The 21283-nt window shown below is 45.3% G+C and overlaps 1 protein-coding gene across 5 annotated transcripts in view; it reads left to right on the top strand.

Moving 5' to 3' along the window:
* adamtsl3 (ADAMTS-like 3) overlaps positions 1 to 21283 on the top strand; it is a 196988-nt gene that overhangs the window by 72400 nt on the left and 103305 nt on the right. Inside the window, exon 1 of one of the 5 annotated variants that reach the window (XM_063480964.1) lies at positions 15865 to 17861. The exons of the other annotated variants lie outside the window; for them this stretch is intronic. The gene's annotated coding sequence lies outside the window, so the exon portion shown is untranslated. Of the gene's footprint in view, positions 1 to 15864; positions 17862 to 21283 lie in introns of those variants that run through there. 5 annotated transcript variants of the gene reach the window in all.

Here is a 21283-nt window from a genome sequence, read left to right as displayed (position 1 = left end):
GGTGGGAGATGTTGTCCAGCAGGGATGACAGCTTAGCCACCATTCTCCTGTCACTCACAACCTCCACTGGGTCCAGAGGGCATCCTAGAACAGAGCTGGCCCTGCGGATCAGCCTGTTCAGTCTCTTCCTGTCCCCAGCAGAGATGCTGCCACCCCAGCAGACCATACCATAAAAGATGGCTGAGGCCACCACAGAGTCATAGAAGGTCTTCAGGAGTGGGCCCTCCACTCCAAACGACCTGAGTCTCCGCAGCAGGTACAGTCTGCTCTGCCCTTTCCTGTAGAGGGCGTCTGAGTTATGAGTCCAGTCCAGTTTGTTGTTCAGATGAACACCAAGGTACCTGTAGCTGTCCACAGTCTCAATGTCCATACCTTGGATGTTCAGTGGTTGCAGTGGAGGATGTTTGTGCCTGCGGAAGTCTACCACCAGCTCCTTGGTTTTACTGGCATTGATCTAATGTACAGAATTCATACTTTACTCATGAAATTAAAAAGGATGCAACATTTTGGGGGTGGCTGTGGATCAGGAGGTAGAGCAGGTCAGTCGGGAAGTTGGTGGTTTGATCCCAGTCTGCGCGCCAAATGGGCAAGTTGCTCTCCGATGCATTTGTAAAAGAACCAGTTCATTTACTAATTTACTCTTAAGTATGAATTATGTATTTAAGTGTGACTCCCATGTGTCTGCCTGTATACAGCGGCTTTATTTATCCATCACCACGTTTGTGCACTTTTATCATAGTTGGACGTTATAAGTCAGCTGATGGCCAAATAGGCAAGACGTCAACGAGCCATCGATGCTAAGCCTGTGTGAAACAGATCGCACTAATGCTTCTTTAAAATTCTCTGAAATCTCATATTTCACAGTGAAATAACACAAAACTGTTGTAATGACTGTCACGGTAAGATTTCTTTTCAAAGATGATTTGTTTCCCTCTCTGATCTGCATCAAAACAAAAGCAATTTCCACAGGAGAGGGAAAAAAGGCAAAGCCTAGTTTAGTTTTCCTATCAACAGTGCAATTTCTTCTCATTGCTTACGCGGTTATGACTCCAATCATTCGCCAAAGAGGAAGGTGTAAAGGCCAAACACGGCAGAAAGAAATTGGGTTTTGAAAAGGATGAATGAGACTTGCTGGGAATTTATTCAAATCCAGAGCTGATGAGTCCTTCACTTCTTTTGTTTTCCACTTCACGCTGCACTTGCTCTGTTGTGGCACGGTCTTAATAGTTTCTGACAGGAGGCTCTCTGCATGTTTCCAGTGTTTTCCAACGTCCAATCAGTAAAGCGGCGCTGATAGTCAGCAATTGAAAAACATACAGCGTGCACGCTGCCGTGCGGTCGAGGTGATTTGCTTTTGTGAGCTGCAGGTTAGATCCTCCTACAGCTGTTAGCGATGGAAATCAGACTGAAGGAGTATTGAGTGCTCGAGACAAACGAAGCTGGAATTAGAAGTGGGTGCTTACTGATTAAACTGGGAGCAGGAACAATGGATTGATTGTAGTGGAATCGTACAAGTGTTTTCTCCCGGTGCTTTGGCTGCTGCCGGAGATAGGAAATGGGCTCTAATGGCAGACGGCGTCCACAGAGCTCGGACCGTAAGGTAACCGAGGAACAGCCCAGACGGCAGCACAGACGGCAGGACGGGCTGCAGAGACCAAAATGTCTTTTAAAGTTTAACAAAACATTTTTGTTTTGAATGTGTTCAATAGTGGTTCCATTCAGACGTCCGGCACGCGCTTATTCACACACCTACCAGAGCTCACCTGCACAAACATCGGCCTTTACGTTTATAATGATGTAATCACTGCGTTTTAGATGCATCCTTGACCTCCTCAACATGTCCTGAAGTTCTCCAGAGGCCTGGTAATGAACTCATCATTTGATTCAGGGGTGAGATCTAAAACCTGCAGGACACCGGCTCTCGAGGCCTTGAGTTCCCCAGCCCGGTCTAAACAGAGTTTTCTGCTCTTGGATCTGCAGACCACTGATGGATGACGTTCTTATCTTCTTGGTAATCACGGACTGCATTTCCTGCCTGAATGATGCCTCAGAATATTCGAATGACAAGAGTCCCTGTCAGCAAACCACGCAGCAGCAGATTAATGTGATCGGCTCCAGATAACGACATTAATTTATGCATCCTGTAGATTTCGTGTTGTTTTTGTCCACGCCGGGTCTATGACCTATCATGTGACCCGCTTCAGGCCAGATATTGAAAGTGTTCAGATCTGGTCTGGAGTAGAGATCTGCTTATCTAAAGCAGAGCCTGGCAGGTGGGGGAACCCCAAGGTGTGGTGCAGCAGGGAAAAATCACTCACTTAGAAACGAGTCGCAAAAATAATTGGTGGTGTTTTGTTTTTTGACCAGCTGCTCTGAAGCTTTGCTGCTGTTTGTGGTGCGTTCAGCAGCACACACTGACGTTACATGAGCTGCTAATGAATCAGTTTATCCTGAAGTAAAGGGCGCTAAACTGCGCCACACGGTTTCATCATTCTTTTAAAGCCTTTTCAGAACATGGAAAAAGCAGATACCTTCAAAAAGTCGAGGAGGATTAAGACTGTAGGTGTGAGCTCTAATCTTACAGTTTATCTCCTGTCACCTGCACAACTCTGTTGCTTGTGAAGCTCGCACACAAGAATTTCACTCTCATGTACTGTACCAGTGTACCTGCACATGTGACGTGACAATAAAAGTGATTTGATTTGATTTGATTTGACCTACAGTCGGAGCAGCAAACATGACCTCGTGTCTTTCTGCTCTTTCCTCTGGACACATACAGCTGAACCTGCCACAGTCAGAGTGTTTATGCCAGCTCTTCTTCTGTAGCTCTGCACGATGTGATGAGTGTGTGGGCGGGACCGCAGCGTGACCTCACTTTTTGAAGAATAGACTATTTCTTGATGAGTATGTCCAGGGCATCAGGTAGCAGCACATGAGAAGTGCCCTTCATATTGTTAATGCCCCGCCCCCCCCGAGCCTGGTTCTGCTGGAGGTTTCTTCCTGTTAAAAGGGAGTTTTTCCTTCCCACTGTCGCCAAAGTGCTTGCTCATAGGGGGTCATATGATTGTTGGGTTTTTCTCTGTATGTATTATTGTAGGCTCTACCTTACAATATAAAGCTCCTTGAGGCGACTGTTGTTGTGATTTGGCGCTGTGTAAATAAAACTGAATTGAATTAATTAAGTAAGCGTTGAGAACCGCTGTAATCACTGGTGGAAGCTTGTTTTTCAGCTCCCTGCAGATGTGTTTGATGGGTTGAATCTTTTGCAGTATCCTCTGGATGTGAAATTATTCTTGTTATTCACTGCCACAAATGATTCTATTATCTTTATTACTTTTTGAGATTTTTCACATCCTTCAGTTGGAAAATATCACCAAACAGGTACTCGGTGTGTGCCCAGGTGGCAGCCAGCAGCAGGAGAGCCGCTTGTTTTTGTTATTTGGCTTTAAAGCTCCGATCCTGTGAGCTGATGTCAGGAAACTGCACCGAGTGAGTCATGTTTACCAGCCGAGCGGCCAGCAGAGGATACTAAAGAAATGAAGCAGCGTGGGTGGATGTGAATCGATGACTCTGAATTCAAGGGGACGCTAAAACATTTTCCACTGCGCAGAGACAAACACGGGGCGCGACGCTCTGAGAGGCCCTGCGGGCCACCCACTCACCAGCAGCCATCAGTTAGGACCAAACATTTACTGCGAGTCCCGTTTCTCCAAGCGCCGCTCCGGGTGTGCACAAATCCCTGGCCGCTAATTTGTTCCGCAATAATTCTCAAGGCCGGGAAGGAAACGTAAACTGTATCTGTGAGAAATAAGGAGGCTCTCACTGTAAATCACTCGACTGCGCGTGACGGAAGAGCTGCTCTCCAGCGGCTCCGGGGCGATCGAGTGGCTGCTTTTTTTATTAAACGCAGCGTGGTCGTAAATCAGCCCGTCTTTATCATCGAGGGGGAAAATCTACATGAGCGCTCAGTGTTTGTTTGTTTTATCATAATTCTTGGCAAAGACAGCAGAATATTTCCTCTTCTTATTTGGAGGCAGAATCGTGTCATCTTAATGAAGCATTTAGCCGTGCCGTGTTTTTCTCTTCTTATCTCGCTCTGCTCTCTCGACCAGGAGTCTCTGAGGTCTCAGGGATTCACATTCAGATCTGTCAGAAATCTCTTTCTCTCTGCGACAGAGAAATGTTTTTAATGTTTTTAATCTTTAATAAAACATCGTTATCTAATTACTGCTGCGAGGGTACTCAGTGCAGAGCAGAAGTGTAAAATCTAAACCTGGCACAAATTTTCAGCTCAGTTCACTTTTATTCATATAACTCCAACTCATCACATCAAGATGTTTTTATTGTGAGGTAAAAACTCTACAATGTAAGAAAGAACGATCCTCTATAAGCAAGGACTTGGCGACAGTGGGAAGGAAAAACTCCTTTTTAACAGGAAGAAACCTCCAGCAGAACCAGGCTCAGGGAGGGGCGGGGCCATCTGCTAGGATAATATAAATTAAAAAAATAATGTGATAGTTATAATAAACAAAAGTGAATCTTAGAAAATTGTTCAATAATTTAAAGTGGAAATATTCAGAGCAGCTTTGCGTGATTCACTGTTGGGACCACACGGAGCTGGAGCTGCGTCTGATGTCGCTTATCGTTTCTGAGTCCCAGTCCTCCCAAAATCAATCAAACTCTGAGAGACTGCTGAGAGTTAAAACTCCTTTCAGCTCCAATAAGATGATCATCGTTCTCCGAGCTGCTTTAGATAAAGTTTAACGCCCAGGCGCCTGTCAAATGAAAATTAATGATCAGTGAGTTGGTTTCCATCTACAGATGACACAGCCTGCAGCATGTTTGTAGGGTTGGTCAGAGTGGGTTAGTTCAGCTGTTCTCCTCAGTGACCGTTCATGTTGGAGGACCTGAGATGATCCGTGATGATCCAAGATGCAGGTGACCAGACCATCACAGGGCAGACGCACAGAGAGGCAGACAAGCGTTCATGCTCACACCCAACATGCAGGTCTTTGGGAGGAGCTGCAATACCTGCTGCTCCCTCTAGTGGTCACCCCTGGGCATCAGCTGCATCCATCTCACCGCTCACCTTTTGGACAGGAACGCTTCTGGGCTCATTTTCGGGCTCTTGTGCAGTCACCTCCCTGGTAAATCATCTGTGTGAGGACAAACATGGTTCTAGACATCTGACCAATTATCAGTTTTTAAAATTTTACCACATGACCACACACACCAGTAGAAGACTCTCACAGCACTGATACAATAAGGGAAATCATTTGGCATCTTTTGTGATGCTACATCATTTGTTCCCTCTTTTATAAACTGTTCTCCAGAAAGCACACAGTGGTAATGAAATCCAACATTTAAACTATTTTAAGTTCGATAAATTAAACAGCGTGGCAAATCTCAGGGAATTAATATCCAAATAAAGCACCAGAACATAAACCCCAGAGCTGCTGCTGCTGCTGCTGCTGCTGCTGCTGCTCATACACACATTAAAGCTGAAAGAGCAACTTCACCACTCAGTGCAACACACACACATAAACACACACACACAAACAGCTGCTGATGTCCTCCAGAGACTGAGTTACATCACTTTGAGGCTGCCGGTGTCACAGCGCGCTGGTTGGTTTGAGTCGGGTCACTCGCTGTGCCCACCACGTGTTGCATCATATGAAATATTTACTGAAGTAGCTGCAGCCTCTGTTTGCATATCCCAAGATACATAAACCATAAGCATAATGACTCCATCTGTTATTTTCTCACATCAGTGTCAGTTTTTGTGCTTTTTGCACACTGCTAGGTAGCACCAGGGTCCCCTGGTACTCCACCAGTGAATGTGTGGATTTATATCCAGCATGTTTCACTCAGCTGTCCTCCTGCAGTCTCAGACACGCCCGTGATTTCCATTCTGACAGTTTGAGTTTTTCGTGGCTGATGTTGTTCTGTAAAATAAAAAGTCAAACTATCTTTAAGTCGTACTGCTGAAGAGAAATGCCACAAACTGAAATGACGTCCTGTCTGACAGCTCCGAGGTCTTTCTTGTCGGTCGCTCTGTGCAGCCCTGACTGTTTGTGCGGCTCTGAGGGAGAGCGACCTGTAAGTCAGCACGGTCTGTTCACACGCTACGGCGCAGCGGCAGCAGCTCCATTAGACGCTGCATGAAAGGAACCCTGTCAGGCCAATATACATACTGAGAACGAAGGACGTTTCCCAGCATGCACTGTATGTGATTGTACTCGAGTCCTTTGTGTGTGTTTGTGGAGTATATATATATATTAGGGGTGCAACAATACTCGTATGGATATTGAACCGTTCGATACAGTGCTTTCGGTTCGGTACGCATATGTATCGAACAATACAAAATTTTTAATTTATTTTATCAACTTTTCTTCTGACGATGCTGTCTGTGTTGAGAGCTCAGTGGATCTGCGTTCGACTACTCCGCCTAGGCTGCACTGTCGAGCGCAGATCCACTGAGCGCAGCGCAAGCTAGCAAGACAGAAGCTAAGCTCGTTGCAACATGGTAAATTGAACCTCCCCCACCCTCATTCAGATCTGGCCTTTGGAACTGTTTTGGTTTTCATGTGATGTATGACCCTGAAGGTAAGCGCGTCATGGACAAAAGTAAAACAGTATGTCGGATGTGCCACGCAATGCTCAATTGGTGGGAACTAGTGCGTTAGCGCAGTTAGCTTGTTAACGTGTTGATGCCGTCCAGCCCCACGCACGGGGCGATCCGCGGTAGCTCATTAACGGAGATTTGCCGCGTTATGGCGTTAATGTCATTTTAACGAGATTAACGCTGACAGCACTAGTGGGAACACAATGAATATGACTGCACATTTACTCCGACATCATCCTAGTGCGAAGACAAGTGGAAGCAGACAAAAACAACAAGCACGCATGCTACAAACTTTACCCGAGTCATTTAGACAGCCGTTAGCACATGATTCTCCTTATGGGGACCTGATATGTTTAATATGCTGCTGAGAGTATACCCCAGAAGAAGCGTATAGTATAGCTTTTATTTTGGAAAGAGCCATTTCTCTGTAATAAACTCTCTTTTCCAAAGATGAGGGATTTCTCCATCAGATAGATTTATTTATTTTTTATTATTTTGTTGTTTCAGCAACATTAAATTTAAAAACTGTACTTTTGAGTTAAAATATATATTTATAATTTTAATAAATGACAAATTAAAAAGGCATGAACATTTTTTTGTATCGAAAAAATATCGAACCGTGTCACCAAAGTATCGAACCGAACCGAACCGTGAATTTTGTGTATCGTTGCACCCCTAATATATATATATATACGTATATGTATATATATATATATACGTATAGAGAGAGAGAGAGAGAGAGAGGATCTTGAACTTGTGTGTGTGGGTGGTGCTGAAACAAATTTAAGAGAATCTATTATTTATATTTGACTGAGTTTGTGCTGCAGTCCTGTGACCATATACAACAGCCAAAGCTACAGAGAGCAAACAGTTTGTGTATCAGGCTGCAAACATGTTCATTTCTGCTGTAATGTTTTAACATGGGAGTCTAAGGGGACTGACTCACTGCTGCCTCTGCTGGACGTTAGAAGAAATGCAGGTTTCTGTGCTTCGTGTTTTAGCCCCTGAAGCTGAATGTGTTTTATTCAACCCTCACCTCTGTATTTATTTATACACACACGTAATATGTAAATGCATGCTCTACGAATGCTTTTTTAAATGTATACTCATCAATAATATCTCATTAATATCTCTCTCTATCTCTTAATAGACAAATATTTGATATCCCTTAGAGAGGCTGCTGTAACCAGCTTCACAAGGCTGTGTTTCCTCTCTGTGTCTTTTTTCTGCAGTCTGTGTCTCAGGCACACACATGCACTCATTTCCTCAGGCAGGTATGAGCAGATTGTTTGCTGTTTAGGAGCTGAAATATAATTAAAAGTCAATGAAGAGCAAAAAATTGTCGCTCTGCGCTTTGTTGATATCAGAGCGGAGCCTCCACAAAAGGAAATTACAAAAACTAGCCTGCTGAGAAGAAAGACTCCCTGAATTTTAGCACCTAAAATTGTAAAATTGTAAAGAGCTCTTTTAGAAATAGGAGATGTGCCTGCAGCGGTGTGGGTGGTGCTCATCCAGCAGGTACTGAAGTGAGAGGCTGCATGGTTGCAGCTTTGCGATACGGAAAATATCTGCAGGAGCTTTTTTGGGGGAGACTCTGTTGCTGTCTTTGTGAGGAGGGTTTTTTCTGAGGGATAAAAAACCTCAAAAATAAAACTGAGGAACTGGGAGACGGTGGTGTGGAGATTTGGAGAATCTGTGGCTGATGCTGCTTCTCTGCAGCAGAGCCAGCAGAGCATCGACACACACACACACACACACACACACACACACACACACACACACACACACACACACACACACACACACACACACACACACACACACACACAGACTGAAACATAATGAATTAGTCTGACAGTGGACAGTAAAGGCCTGCTTCCATGCACCAAACAGTAAAAAAAGGATCCATGTGTGAATGCAGGCTGGATGGAAGCTCCGAGTCTTTGCTCGCTGCACACGTAGACACATTTATTTGAAACACTGAGTGTAATTATTATTTGGATTCAGGAGACGGACGCCGTCTCTACATCGACAGGCTTAAAACGTTCCTTTCTGATAAATGATATCATTAGGGCTGCATCAGGTGACCCTGAATCTTCCCTTCGTTACGCTGTGTTAGGCTCTGCAGGATTTCTGTGCTTCCTCTTCCCTCTGTGGTGGAGGCAGATGGCCTCCACCCCTCCCTGTGCCGGGTTTTCTTGCTCCCCACTGTCACCAAGTCACCCCACTCACAGGGCATCGTGTGATATTTCAGAGCTGTGGTGGCTGTAGCTGTGAGCGGGGACTGTGAACATAAAGCTGAATGAAACAGGTTATAGTGCCGCTGAAGCCTCCTTATTCAGGAACAGCGTACAGTGTATATCATATTTCTCATTTATTATGTACCATCTAGGGCATCTTTACACAGTAGAGTCGACGCTTCAAGCTAAACAGGCTGCTGGATGCTGGAGGAAAATAATAAGTCTAGTATTTGGCGGGGCTGAAAGTCTCTGAGCTGTCCTTTCACTTTCCCCAAATCTCTAACTTGTCCTAGCCGACTGAGCGCGTGCCTAATCAGAAACAGTTTTCCCTTACTCATTTCTTTTCATATTAAAGGGAATTTGATGCTTGAGTCTCTTATGGCAGTTAAATATTCATATACTCATCTGCCCATTTTGTCTTGCTTTAAAGGCTTCAGCGTCTGGCTGACAAGCAGAGGTTGTGTTGGCTCTGTTCCTGCAGCAGTTTGGTTTTGATTTCTGCAAAATCACACGTTTCCTCTGATAATGAATCGAATCGCCGTCACCGCCGTTTGTCGTGTGCAGCTTGCTGTGCTGCATCTTTGTGGCTGTGAGCAGCAGGTTGTCGGAGCGTCCAAATTCCCAAAGTATTAATGGCTTAAACAATCAGAAGAACAAGATTTCTGATGCAGCTGTTGTGGGTGAATGTCATTAATGTTTACTGTGTGGGGATTAAAACACATGTTAAACATGAAGAACCTGATAAAAGAGCGACAATAAAAAGAGCAGCGTGCAGCGTTGGAGGTTGTTTCATGCTCAGGTCTTCCAAACAGCTGCTGCAGAGAAACTATTTCTGCAGGAAAGTGAGAGATAATATCCGAGCGGGAACCTTGACATTTTCTCATACGTGCTGCGGCGCCTCTCTTACGCGTGGTTCATCTAAGAGTCAGCGCTGTGCTTTTGCTGGACGATACGTGATACGTCCCTCGGGGAGGACGATAAACCGAGCCGGCCTGTGCCTCAGACCAGGAAGCCAGAGAGGATCCAGGACGATGCCTCGTCTTACAAAACCTCAAATCCCCGTGCTGGTTCTCTGCTCGCAGTTCGAACCCTGAGCCCAGGTTTAAGTAGCCGCGGTCCGAGTCGCTCCCGCTGCGAGGACGACGGCTGCCTTTTCTGGGGAATTATTCTGCAGAAATCTGAACCCTGGGTTATGCTTGGACTTGAGTTTTTTCCTGCAAGAAGCAGGATTAAATTTTGATTATGAAGCAGAAAATTAATTATAGTGTTTGTGTAAAGCTCTTAATTGCCTGTTTGATTTATGAGTTCTGTATAGTGGAGCGTTAAGAGGATTTCAACTTTTTTTCCTCCCCACTTTTCAACATTGGCTGAAGCCCAGTGAATATTTGATGCTGTTTTGCAAGAATCCACAAACAGTTTTTCTGATATACGGTATGTACGCGTGTTATGTACGAGCGCGGCGGCTGGGCTGTAAAGAGCACGATGACGGAGATCCTGAGCTGTCAGTCTCTGTGTTAGCTGTTTGCTTTGGTGTAGCTGAGGGACCTGCACAGAGCTCATAGTGTGTGTGTGTGTGTGTGTGTGTGTGTGTGTGTGTGTGCGCGCGCCCTTTTGGCACCTGTCCACCAGGTAATGAGCCTCCTGCTTTCTTCAAAACAGCTGGAAGCTGCTCAGCAAGGCCCCGGCCTGCTCAGGAACCTGCAGCAGAAAGTCACTGCAACACACTGATGCACTGATCAGTGGATCAGACAGCGGGGAAAATCATAAGCATAACCAATACACTCTTACGCTGATGTGCACCGCAAAGCCCAGAGAGCATTTAAACAGTACAATACAAGAGAATCAGCAGATTAGATTTAAGATGTTATTTGTCGCTCTGGTACAAAACTGCAGCAACGAAATAAATCAGCACAAAGAAAAACAGTTAATAATTGTTTAAAGTAATAAAGGAATACTTGTAAATGGAAAAACTGTAGTACAAAGAATAGTGCGCGGGGCTGAGAGTGCACCTGTATGTGTGTTGTGTGTACTTGTGATTTATTCAGCAGCTTTTTGGCTTGTGGGAAATTAAATATGCAACACCTTCCACTGAGCGTAGTTTTAGGCTGTGAGGTATTGGTGCTCGAGCAACAACTCCAACATTAATACTTTATTAGTCCAACACATTAAGTATTAGTAATCTAAATATCTAACTCATCTCTGAGTTTCCAGAATTTAATTAGTTTCAAAGTAAAGTTTTGTATAACGGCCTTTGTGTTCATTGGCAGGTAATAAAGTGCTAATAAGTCCTTATTAATAAAATATTATACTTTAATGGTGCCGTTAATATTCAAGTCTAGCACAAAAACACAAACAGCCTCACATGAACAGCTTCCTGTCCAACATACAAACAGGCAACAAACACCAGTTACCATCACTAACCCATCCTACCCGTCTACCTGTCAGCAGGTGAGTGAGAAACAAGCTTTCAGCCCCCACTTTCTGTTACAGCCTCAGGATCACTCCAGAAGACAGTCCAGCGTTACCAGAAAGAGTCAACGAGAGAGATTACCCAGGATGCATTTGGCTTCCAGCTCATCAAGCCTGACCACACGTGCCCGAAGAAGGAGAAGAAGAAGATGTTTGACTTGTTATTTTCTTCTTCCAGCATCCAGCAGTCTGTTTAGCTTGAAGCATTGGCTCTGCTGTGCAAAGATGCCCTAGATTGTACATAATAAATGAGGAAGTTAGATGCACTGAGCCAAAGGCTGTTGCTGTATAATGAGGCCGGAGAACCGGGGTCTACCTCGGTGACGCCTAAATGCAGCAGGATATTCAGTCTGAACTGAGTTTCATTTATACTGTGCCAGTTCAACGCTCACTTTAAGGCAGATCCTGTCGCGCAGTTTTGATCCCCTCTGAGCAACGCGTGGTGACGGTGTCGAGGAAGAACTTCCTTTTAACAGGAAGAGACCTCCAACAAAACCAGGCTCAGGGACGGGCAGCCAAGAGGTACACAAACTACAGGAGAGAGAATATCTCCAGGTCAGTGCAGGCAATCCTCAATGCATCATGGGAAATCCTACAGCAGCATAACTACGGGAGGATTCAGGGTCACATGATCCAGCCCTAACTATCAGCTTCATCAAAAAGGAAAGTTTGAATTCAAATCCTGAAAGCAGAGAGAGTGTCTGTGTCCTGAATAATCCCCAGACTGGGAGCTGGTTCCACAGAAGAGAAGCTTCAAACACATCCAGGTGGCAAATCTCATTTAAGATGCAATATTTAAGAATATTGCATATCTGCAAGCCACCAACTCATGCTTTTCATGCTTTTCATGACTTAATAAGTGCAGAGTCTGTTATTATTGATGCAAGAACAGAACGGAGGTCCCCGAGCAGAGACATGGCTCCAATTATAATTACTGCAGATGGAAATAGCAGTATTCTTGCCTGTGGCATCTGCTTCCAGCAAGTATACAGATGGTCTCTCTGTGCATATGTTGCTGCTCCATCCATGGGGCTGGCACCAAATCTGTCAAGTCAACACGAACAAGTCAAGAGTCAAGCCACAGGTCCGGTCAAAGAAACCAGATTTGTGGCATCTCTTTCTGGCATGAGGTAACAAACTGAGAAGCAGGATACAGGCTGCAGGCACGTGCAGGATCTGACAGGAAGTAAAAACACCAGGGGAGCTACTCTTCAAAATAAGACAGGAAGTAACAGAAAAACAAAGGAACAAAAAGAGGCACAGAAAGAAAAATGACATCAGAAGATGCTATGGGGATGGAGACGGGCCATGTTTGTCACCGGGAATCAGAGCTGATACCTGACTGACAGGTCAACTTCCAAAAGATTACAAAGGACCAACATATATTTGGAAACAGAGATGCAGTCATAAAGCACTCCTGCCTGCAGTGCAGATATGAAGTGAGAATCTGCTGGACCGCTCTGACCCGTTAAGTCTGTCTCACTCATACGGCTGGCAGCTCGGACTTTTGACTCATTAGAAACGATTAAGCTCATTCCCCGGCTGATTGCAGCAGAACCCTCACACCGGGAGACCTGGCCTCGACATACCGCAGACGACTGTAAAATCCAAGAGCTCCAGCTTTGATCAGCGGCACGCCGCGGCCTTCATACCCAGCCCGCCGCTGTTTATCTAGCTCAGGCGAGCTGTGTTTACTGAGCACAGCCAACACGGCGAGCGTGCTCCCTCGCCAGACCTCGCCAGTCTTGTCAGTGACATCACATGTAGCAACAGGACAAATAATAAGAGCCTCCGGAGGCTGAGTGGATGTGGACAGAAGATGGGAGTGTCAGAGTGGCACTTTAGGCCGTCTGGTTTTCTTTGCTGCTCTCGTTCTGTTTGTGATTTGGCACTTTGTCATCAGAGAGATTTGAAGCCTCTGGTTTGGTGATGCAGAGGCTGAAATTTGTTGTTTCACTGAGGAACGAAGAGTCGGGTAAAGGCTCGAGTCAGGCATCCTCTCCGTTCCTGGGCTTTGTGATTCTTCTGTTTCACTTTGTTTTCTGTTATTTTTGCTTCACACAGTAAAGCTTGTTAGTTTAAGGAAAACCTTGAGGTTTGCACTGGCTGACGGTGACACACAAGAGTGGCAAATTTTTAGTAAGTTAAATAGAAACAGAGATAAATCCAGCAGAGACGGTTCGTCAGAAATGATCTCAGTGGAAGGACAAAAGCGTTGAGCTTTGAACTAAAGATCGTCACAGAGTTCAGACTGAGCTGAAGGATGAAGCTGCTCACACTAAACTCTGTTTTTTTTAGCTTTTTATTCCATATTTCCATTCATGTTTACAGCTGTTTCCCATTTTACTGCAAAATAGAGTTTTGTGGCAGCTGGATTTTTACCTTAAATATTCATTTTGAGTTATTGTTGGCTTAGTTTTGGGTACATTCATCATTCTTTGTGTCTTAAATGTGACAAAGGCTGCAGGTCTCTGTCGGGGTTTGGATGGTTTGGTCTAAAATTCTCCTGATCCCAACGCTAACCCTGCATGTTGGAAGCCAACGTTGAAGGGGACCTGTGCGGTTAAATATGGATCCCGCTTAATAATATTCCAGGCTGGGTGTGTTTCATGGTCAGCGGGTTCAGAGAGAAACTGTCTTTATCAGTCAGCAGTAAAAGGTCAGCGTGGTTTTCACTCGTTACCGTCCGTGACATGTGAGAAAAGATCTTTAACATCCGCTCTCTGACAAAGGCGACGATTTCACAGCCCTGTAGTGGCACTGATGGATTACGATGTGCTCCGAGGTCGATGCCTGTGGATAATTCATTCTGCTCAGGTCTCTGAAAGTAATTTCCCGCACTGAGGAAGAGCGGACACCAACCCTCATCTGCAGAGAACAGTGGCTTTACTGTACTCAGTGCAGTTTCCATCTTTGGAGAACAAACACAGGAAATGTCTTCTGGGTTACCAGCCCCCGTGGTACCGAGGACTGTTTTAAAATTTACTTTACATTTCAGCTTTATGAAACCTGCAAACAAATCAGTTTTACTTACAGCAGGAGTGGGGACCTGGAGATCAAATGATGAGTTGATTACCAGGCTTCTGGAGAACTTCAGGACATGTTGAGGAGTTCATTTAGTCATTTAAATCAAGGACACATCTAAAACCTGCAGGACACTGGCCCTCCAGGCCTGGAGGTCCCCAACATTGACTTAAAGTGTCACAGTCTAAGGACTAAATCTGGTTTTTGCTCAGCAACATTTTCTCTATAAGCATCTTTGACCTTCAGCATCGTGGGAGATATCAGAGTTTGAATAAACTGCAGCAGTGTAATGATGGTGTGTGATGAAGAGGAGCAGAGAAAAAGGTATCCTGCATGTTTCATCTGTTTTCTGAAGATTCACTTGGAGAAATTTTGCAAAACTTTATTTTGGTTAAATTTCGTTATAGTGATGTGATGGCTGTGTTTTTTTTCAGCCCTGAAACTTGTAGAGCTCAAATTGTTGACCCACCTCTGTGTGTAATTCAAGGACCTGTAAATCTGAACATTTTCACAGTATGGAGGTAAAATTTAGGACGCCTTCATTAAATGTACGACATCGTAGAAAAAAATCAGCTGATCCTGAGGCGGTCGGGTTGATTTTTCATGGAAAGTGTCAGAGAGAAACTAATGTTGGAGAAATAAGAAAGTCGAGTCCCCGGTAGTGCTCTCGCTGCAGCATTTCAGACCGATGTGGGCCAAATATGTAGGAAGAAAACTGCAGAAGCCAGAAAAAGTTTCAAGGCGAGAGTTATACGAGGTCACGAGCAGCGGTTACTGAAGGAGACTGACGGTCAGAGAGCTCTCTCAGCTATGGTTGTGCTTTTGTTAACCACAAGTAAGCCTGAGGCTCCACAGCTGTCTGACAAGCATACTTTCAGCTTTATTTTGCACCACATATACAACTCACTTCCAAAGGGCTGCTAATGCATAATAGAGAGCAGTAGAAACCAGTGGACGCATTAAAACTAAATCCTAAGACTGAAGTTTACAGGAGCCAAAACCTGAGCCTTAAAGTGAACGCTGGGGTTTGCTTTGCACTGTATGAGCATCTTCTGATTTAACAGGAACTAAATGTTCCCAGAAAGCATCACTTCCTGTCGATTAGGCTCATATAAACTTTCAAGCATCCGCAACAAGACTCCTGCCACAGGCAAAATAAACCTTTACTTGTAGCTTTTAGATTTCTGGTAGTTTGTATTTAACAAAATGGATTTAGTCTGCAAAGAATGCACGCACCTACAATACGGTAAGCCAGCTGAGAATACCTTAACCAGACGTTATAAGTAGCACATTGTGTCCTGCATTCAGCGCTCTCATATAGGGAGTCGGACAGTTTTTTTTCTAATCCCATCCGACACCCTCCAATCTCAGAGCACAAGCTGAGATTAATGCTGCCGGCTATTTTCACTCCCTGCGAGCTCCTCCAACCAAACAAAGTGATGCAAGGCTGTTTACCAGCTCGAAACTCTGCAGGAGATCAAGTGTGAAGCAACCTAATAGGATTTGCACTTGAACATGTTTCCTGATTCTCAGACAAAGAGGGAAATCTATGATGCAATTTGGGATTAATGGAGGAGAATAAGGGATTATTGAACCGATGACTGAATGAATAAAAGGATGGAATGACCCAGCGGTGGCTGTTCATTTATTTAGATCCTCACCTTTGCCTACCTGCCTTTGGAAGCTTTCGATGCTTCACCTGTGATCGTGACCTGCATGTGGTTGTGGATGCAGGAGGCTGGAATTACATTGTGCTGCAGCGCGGCTCAGCTCAACCTTCAAGTGACAAAGAGAGCTCAGAGCAGAGCCGCTGCATCGTCATGAGAAATGCAACCAGGTGACGTGTCCAGCATATGATCGGGAATGCCTCCAAGTTGACCGGAGATCCCCAGGTACACCCAGAATTCCGAACATGCGTAGTTCATCTTGGACATTTTAACGTGGGAGTCTACGGGGACGGACTCACTGCTGGAGCCTCTGCTGGGCGTTAGAGGAACTGCAGGTGTTGTTGCTTTGGTTTAATACACTATATGGACACAGAATGAATCTTTGAGTTCAGGTGTGTTCAGGTGTGATCTGTAAAATCCGGCTCCTGCCTTTACAAACATCGATGAAAGAAAGGCTCGTTCTGAAGAGCTCACTAAAACCTGCTGTGGTGCTGCAACTGGATGTGATGTCTGCAACAATGGGATTTCTTGGAGTTTCTTCCCTCCTGGATATTCCTGATCAGCCACATAGTGTCAGACCAGGTGACGTCACAGAGCCGACTCGATAACTGGAGAGCTCCAAACCTCCTCTGGTATTAACACCAACACAAAGACTGCACGCTGGGAGCTTCATGGCCGAGCAGCTCCTGTGGGTGTGAGTATTTCAGTCCCAGAGGTTATCGCCTGACCTAAACCCAGTACAGCGACAGTGCTGGTTTCTATAAGTTTTCTCTTTTTATAATGAGACTTTCATAAAAGATGCCTGAGTGGCACCAGTGGACTCATCGCCTATGCCAGTGCCACTTTGAGACCTTCAAACTGGTAAATTGAGAAATGCGCCGTGGATGGCGAGGTCATCTGAGTTGTCAGTGGACACAGCTTGCTGATACTGAACTATGCAGACACAATGGGCCCTGCTGGCCACCCGGGCCAAAAAAGCCTTGGCTGGACAGATTCTCCTCATGCCGATGTTATTACTGTTGGAGGTCCGTGATGGCGGTTAGCCGGCCGAGCCCGACAACAAAAGGTGGTTTTATCCTATTAGCTGAGCGTTAACGTGTCTAATTCCTCTCGAGCTGTTCAGTCTGTCTCTGTGGAAGAGGCACGAAGAGAAATGCGAGAGAATCCCGAGATTCAGTTCAGCCCAGGAGTCCAAGACACACACAGCAGACCCATGTATGTGGGTACGACAGAACAAGGCTGAACCCTCAAAGCGTTGTCCTCTGCCAGCTCCGCTGTGAGCCAGCACTCTCAGCCTGGGAGGCAGGCTGAAATGAAACCTGCAGAGGCATGTCAGAAATGTTAATTCTGGTTGACCAGCCATAAATAACATTGTCAGAGGAATTAGAGTTTGTTCCTGTTCTGTGGGTTTTACTGACTGCCTGCACTGTCGCTGCTGCAGCAAAGGTTTCTCCAGCTGTTTAAATTCATGCTTTGACTATTGTCCTGGTGGTACACGGGGTAGATCGCACTCAGAAGGAAAAACTTTATTAATCCCTGCAGGAGATTTCCTATCGTAACAGCTGCTCGGGACTGTGGAAGTTGTAAAATTATACAACTGCAGCAAAAAGCTGAGGAAACTGGATGGCCTCAGGAACCAAAGGACACGCTGTGAGGGACCGCACGCAGATGATCTCGATCCAGATTCGATCCAAGCCAAGTTCTGATGTTTTATCAGCAACAGATTCATAAAATATCTGCAGACGTACTCTGAAGGAACGTCTTCAGGAGAAGGAGGCGACTCTGGCCCTCTCTGCAGAGACAGCAGCAGAGTTTCCTGTCCACGTAGGACCCCAGGTATTTGTCTCTGTGCCCTAAAGGAGAAAAGAGATGTAGGAGTCCTGCATCACCTTAAGTCCATCAGCAGCTCCTTTAGTTCAGCTGATGTTAAGTCTGGATGGTTCAGCTCACAGCAGAACTCTAAACTGTGAAAAAGCACTTTGGAAGGCTCGGCTCGTTCCCTCTCTGACTTCCAGTATTTTCCATAAATACTTCATTGTGCTTCATTTTTCCTCTCTCTCTCTCTCTCTCACACACACACACACACACACACACACACACCGAGGCACCACAGGGTCTGTAGTGACATCACTGACCCAGGGAAGCCAATTTTCCTATTTTTGGTGACACACAGCCAGGAAAACTCTCTCTCCCGCTCTCTATCAGAGCCTCACTCCATCACTCCCTCTCTTTCATCTCAGCTTTTCACACAGCAGATAAGATAGGCGAAAGGTCGGTGTTCGGTGGGGGGGTGCATCGAGGCTGTAGCAGCTTTGTGTGACTGCTTGCCTAAAACAGACGACTGTTTCGTGTGACGTAATGCTACTGTTTGGTGTCTGCAGAGGGCGAGGCGGTGGCTCTCATCGGTGTTTCAGCAGAGAGACCTGCTGTCTGCGCCGACTAACCGCCGGACTCTTCTGCACTTTGGAGAACGCTCCCGATGGGAGGACGCTGCGCGCACGGATCACAAACTGTCAGAAATTACTTGGCTGCATCCAGTCAGGCATGTTTTGAGTAAGAGGATTGGATTATGTATAATTCAGATATCTTGGCCGCGTCTTTTTGAGCATTTTTTGGCCTGGTGATGGTAAAATATCAAGCATTGAAATAAGAAACCCGAGTGTGCAAAGAGGTTTCTACCAGCAGCAGCAGGACTCTCGAGGCCTGCTGCTGGGGTACGATCACAGTCTCTACTGTCTACTCATCAGCCTGTGTTTTACACCCAACATGTGTCTCAGATTATGAGTCACTGCTGAACATGAAGGCAGGGTCGGAGAAGAACAGGTTTGACGAAGCCGACTGGCACGCCTGGGGTTTCCACCAGTCCAGGACGGTCACGCTGGCAATGGTTTTACTCACATGTGACCAACATAACGCACTCACACGTAAATGCTCTGAAATGTATTTAGGAGCTTGTGTGCAAACATAACATATAAGATTCAGCCTCTGTTTTTCTACCGCAGCAGCTGTTGTAGTTGATGGTGGCGCTGCAGCTCCTCTGACGCGCCCACAGCGACAAAGATAGTCGACAGCAGCGGTGTTGTGGTGCTGCCGTGCGTTGCTGGGGTTTCTGAGTGAAGCTATGACCGGCTCTCAGGCCACAACGGAGAGGAACTGGCAACCTGTCCTGGGTGTAGCCCATGTGTAGGCTCCGCCCCCACCCCATAACCCTGAATGGATAGGTTAAGAGCAGTTAAAAAGGTGGATGGATGGAAACGAAGGTGAAGCGTGTGAGTCAGTGTCAGTGACGTGTAGAGGTCTTGGCGAATATGAAGCGACCACATGCATACATGAATATTTCTTGTTTAATGTTTGCTGGGTGATGTATCAGACGCTGTTCTCCTGAACGTTCCTGCACTCCGTCATGCGCGCGCCCTCCTGCACAGCCTACATCCAGTATTTATGATTATGATTTCCTGCTGTGTGATAAAACTGTGGGAAATATTCCAGCCTGCTTCTCCTGAAATAGTTTGTGTGGGAAAATGTCTGTATTATATAATAGTTCTATATGCAGTGTATAATATAATGCGTGATATATATACATAAAAGAGCAATGAGATGACAATGATATCTGTAAATGTAAATAAAAATGTGAGTCGGTTTTTATCTACATCATGAATCTGAGTGACCTTCAAACTCTGAACACAGAGGTGGAAACATCTGTAACATCTGTAATGGTTTTACAGCGGCTGCTGTCGTGACGTTCTGTCAGTGAGGCTGCGATCAGTCCCGCTGCTCTGAATCATTTATTCATATTCACCTGTGGCTCCTCAGCCTATCAGGAGCGACCGTCAGAGTCTGACCACTCGTCCCACCGAAAGACGTTCTTTTATTGGGGCTTTCTTGGACAGCAGGAGTCCACAGGCCAGTTTTACCCAGAGATGCTTCTCTGTGTCGGGCTTGTGCTGGAAGGAGAGACGGCATCAGCTCGATTTCAGCTGTAACATTTTCTTTGGTCATATCCATATATCCAGTGGGAATCGTTGGAAATCTCACATGTAGACTGTGTTTCTAGATTTTTCCTCACTAAAAACACAAATAGACATTTTATTTGTGAGGCTATAAACTCGAGATTAAATTTACTGAAGTGTAACTAATGATAAGTGATCCTGTAGAGGAAAGTTTTCAAGTAGAGACGGTTTCTGTCTCCTGTGTTATCATACAAAACTCTTTATTGTCTCATAAGTTAATAAATGTCACGATCCTGGGTCGGTGACTCAGTGCTTTTGTGTTATTATGAATCTTTGATTCCATCATGGATCATCACTGTTAGTGTTTTAGTTTCTGTTTTGTTCTCGGGTATTTCTTGATTTCTAGTTCTTTGCTTTTGTTTGTTTCCTGTAGCTTTAGTTCTGTCTTCATGCTTATTTTCTTGTCCCCCAGTCAGTCGTGTCTCATGTCACTCCTGTCCCTGTGCTCCCTGTGTTTCCTGTTTTATTTTGATAGTCCCTGGGGGTGTCCAAATTCATAGGCTGCATCCTCCTGAGGACCCGGACGGTCTGGCCTTCAGATCTGCGTCACCGCTGTCTCCGTAGAGTTGAATAAACTCAGCCGTCTGCTCCTTGCTTCCTCAATATAACAGGACACTGGAGTAAACTCTCGACCATCTCACACTTCTGTTTAATCAGTTTTCTGTTTGACGTTTATTCAGCTGTGTGAAAACTAGAACTTTAACCTCAGCCAAACCGATTTACTCAGGAACAAATAAAACACTGAAAACTGTTTACACAGCTACATTCTCGTGTGACACAGAAAGAGTAATAAGAGTAATATTAAAACTTAGTAGCTGCCGCCATTGTTGGAAACTGGAGTTGACTGGGCCGCGCTATGAATTCTGGGATATGGTGGGCCATGAAGGACACACCCGACCCATCCTTCAAATCTGGGGAAAAGGAGGACGCATTTGTCGGCTGCATTTGGAGGAGTCTTCGAATTTGGACAGCCTTCGTCGCCTGGCTGTGATGTAATCGGCCTCAGGAAGATGCAGCCTATGAATTTGGTCCCAGCTGTGTTCCCACCCGTTCCCCTGCCTGTGTGTTTTCCTTGTTCTCTGTCCCAGTTTAGCTCCCTCGTTTTCATGTTTCTAGTTTCTGGTTTAGTTTTCATGTTTTCATTGTCCAGCAAATAAAGCTGGCGTTTTAAGTTTACTTCCCCGAGTGTGTTGGGTCCTGCCTGCTACACAGCAAACGTGACAATAAAATATCTTTTCCCATTTAACT

This window comes from Pelmatolapia mariae, linkage group LG1, assembly GCF_036321145.2.
Source record: "Pelmatolapia mariae isolate MD_Pm_ZW linkage group LG1, Pm_UMD_F_2, whole genome shotgun sequence".
NCBI classification, from domain to species: domain Eukaryota; kingdom Metazoa; phylum Chordata; class Actinopteri; order Cichliformes; family Cichlidae; genus Pelmatolapia; species Pelmatolapia mariae.
The sequence above is the reverse complement of the archived record's forward strand: the minus strand, read 5'-3'. Positions and strand labels throughout refer to the sequence as shown.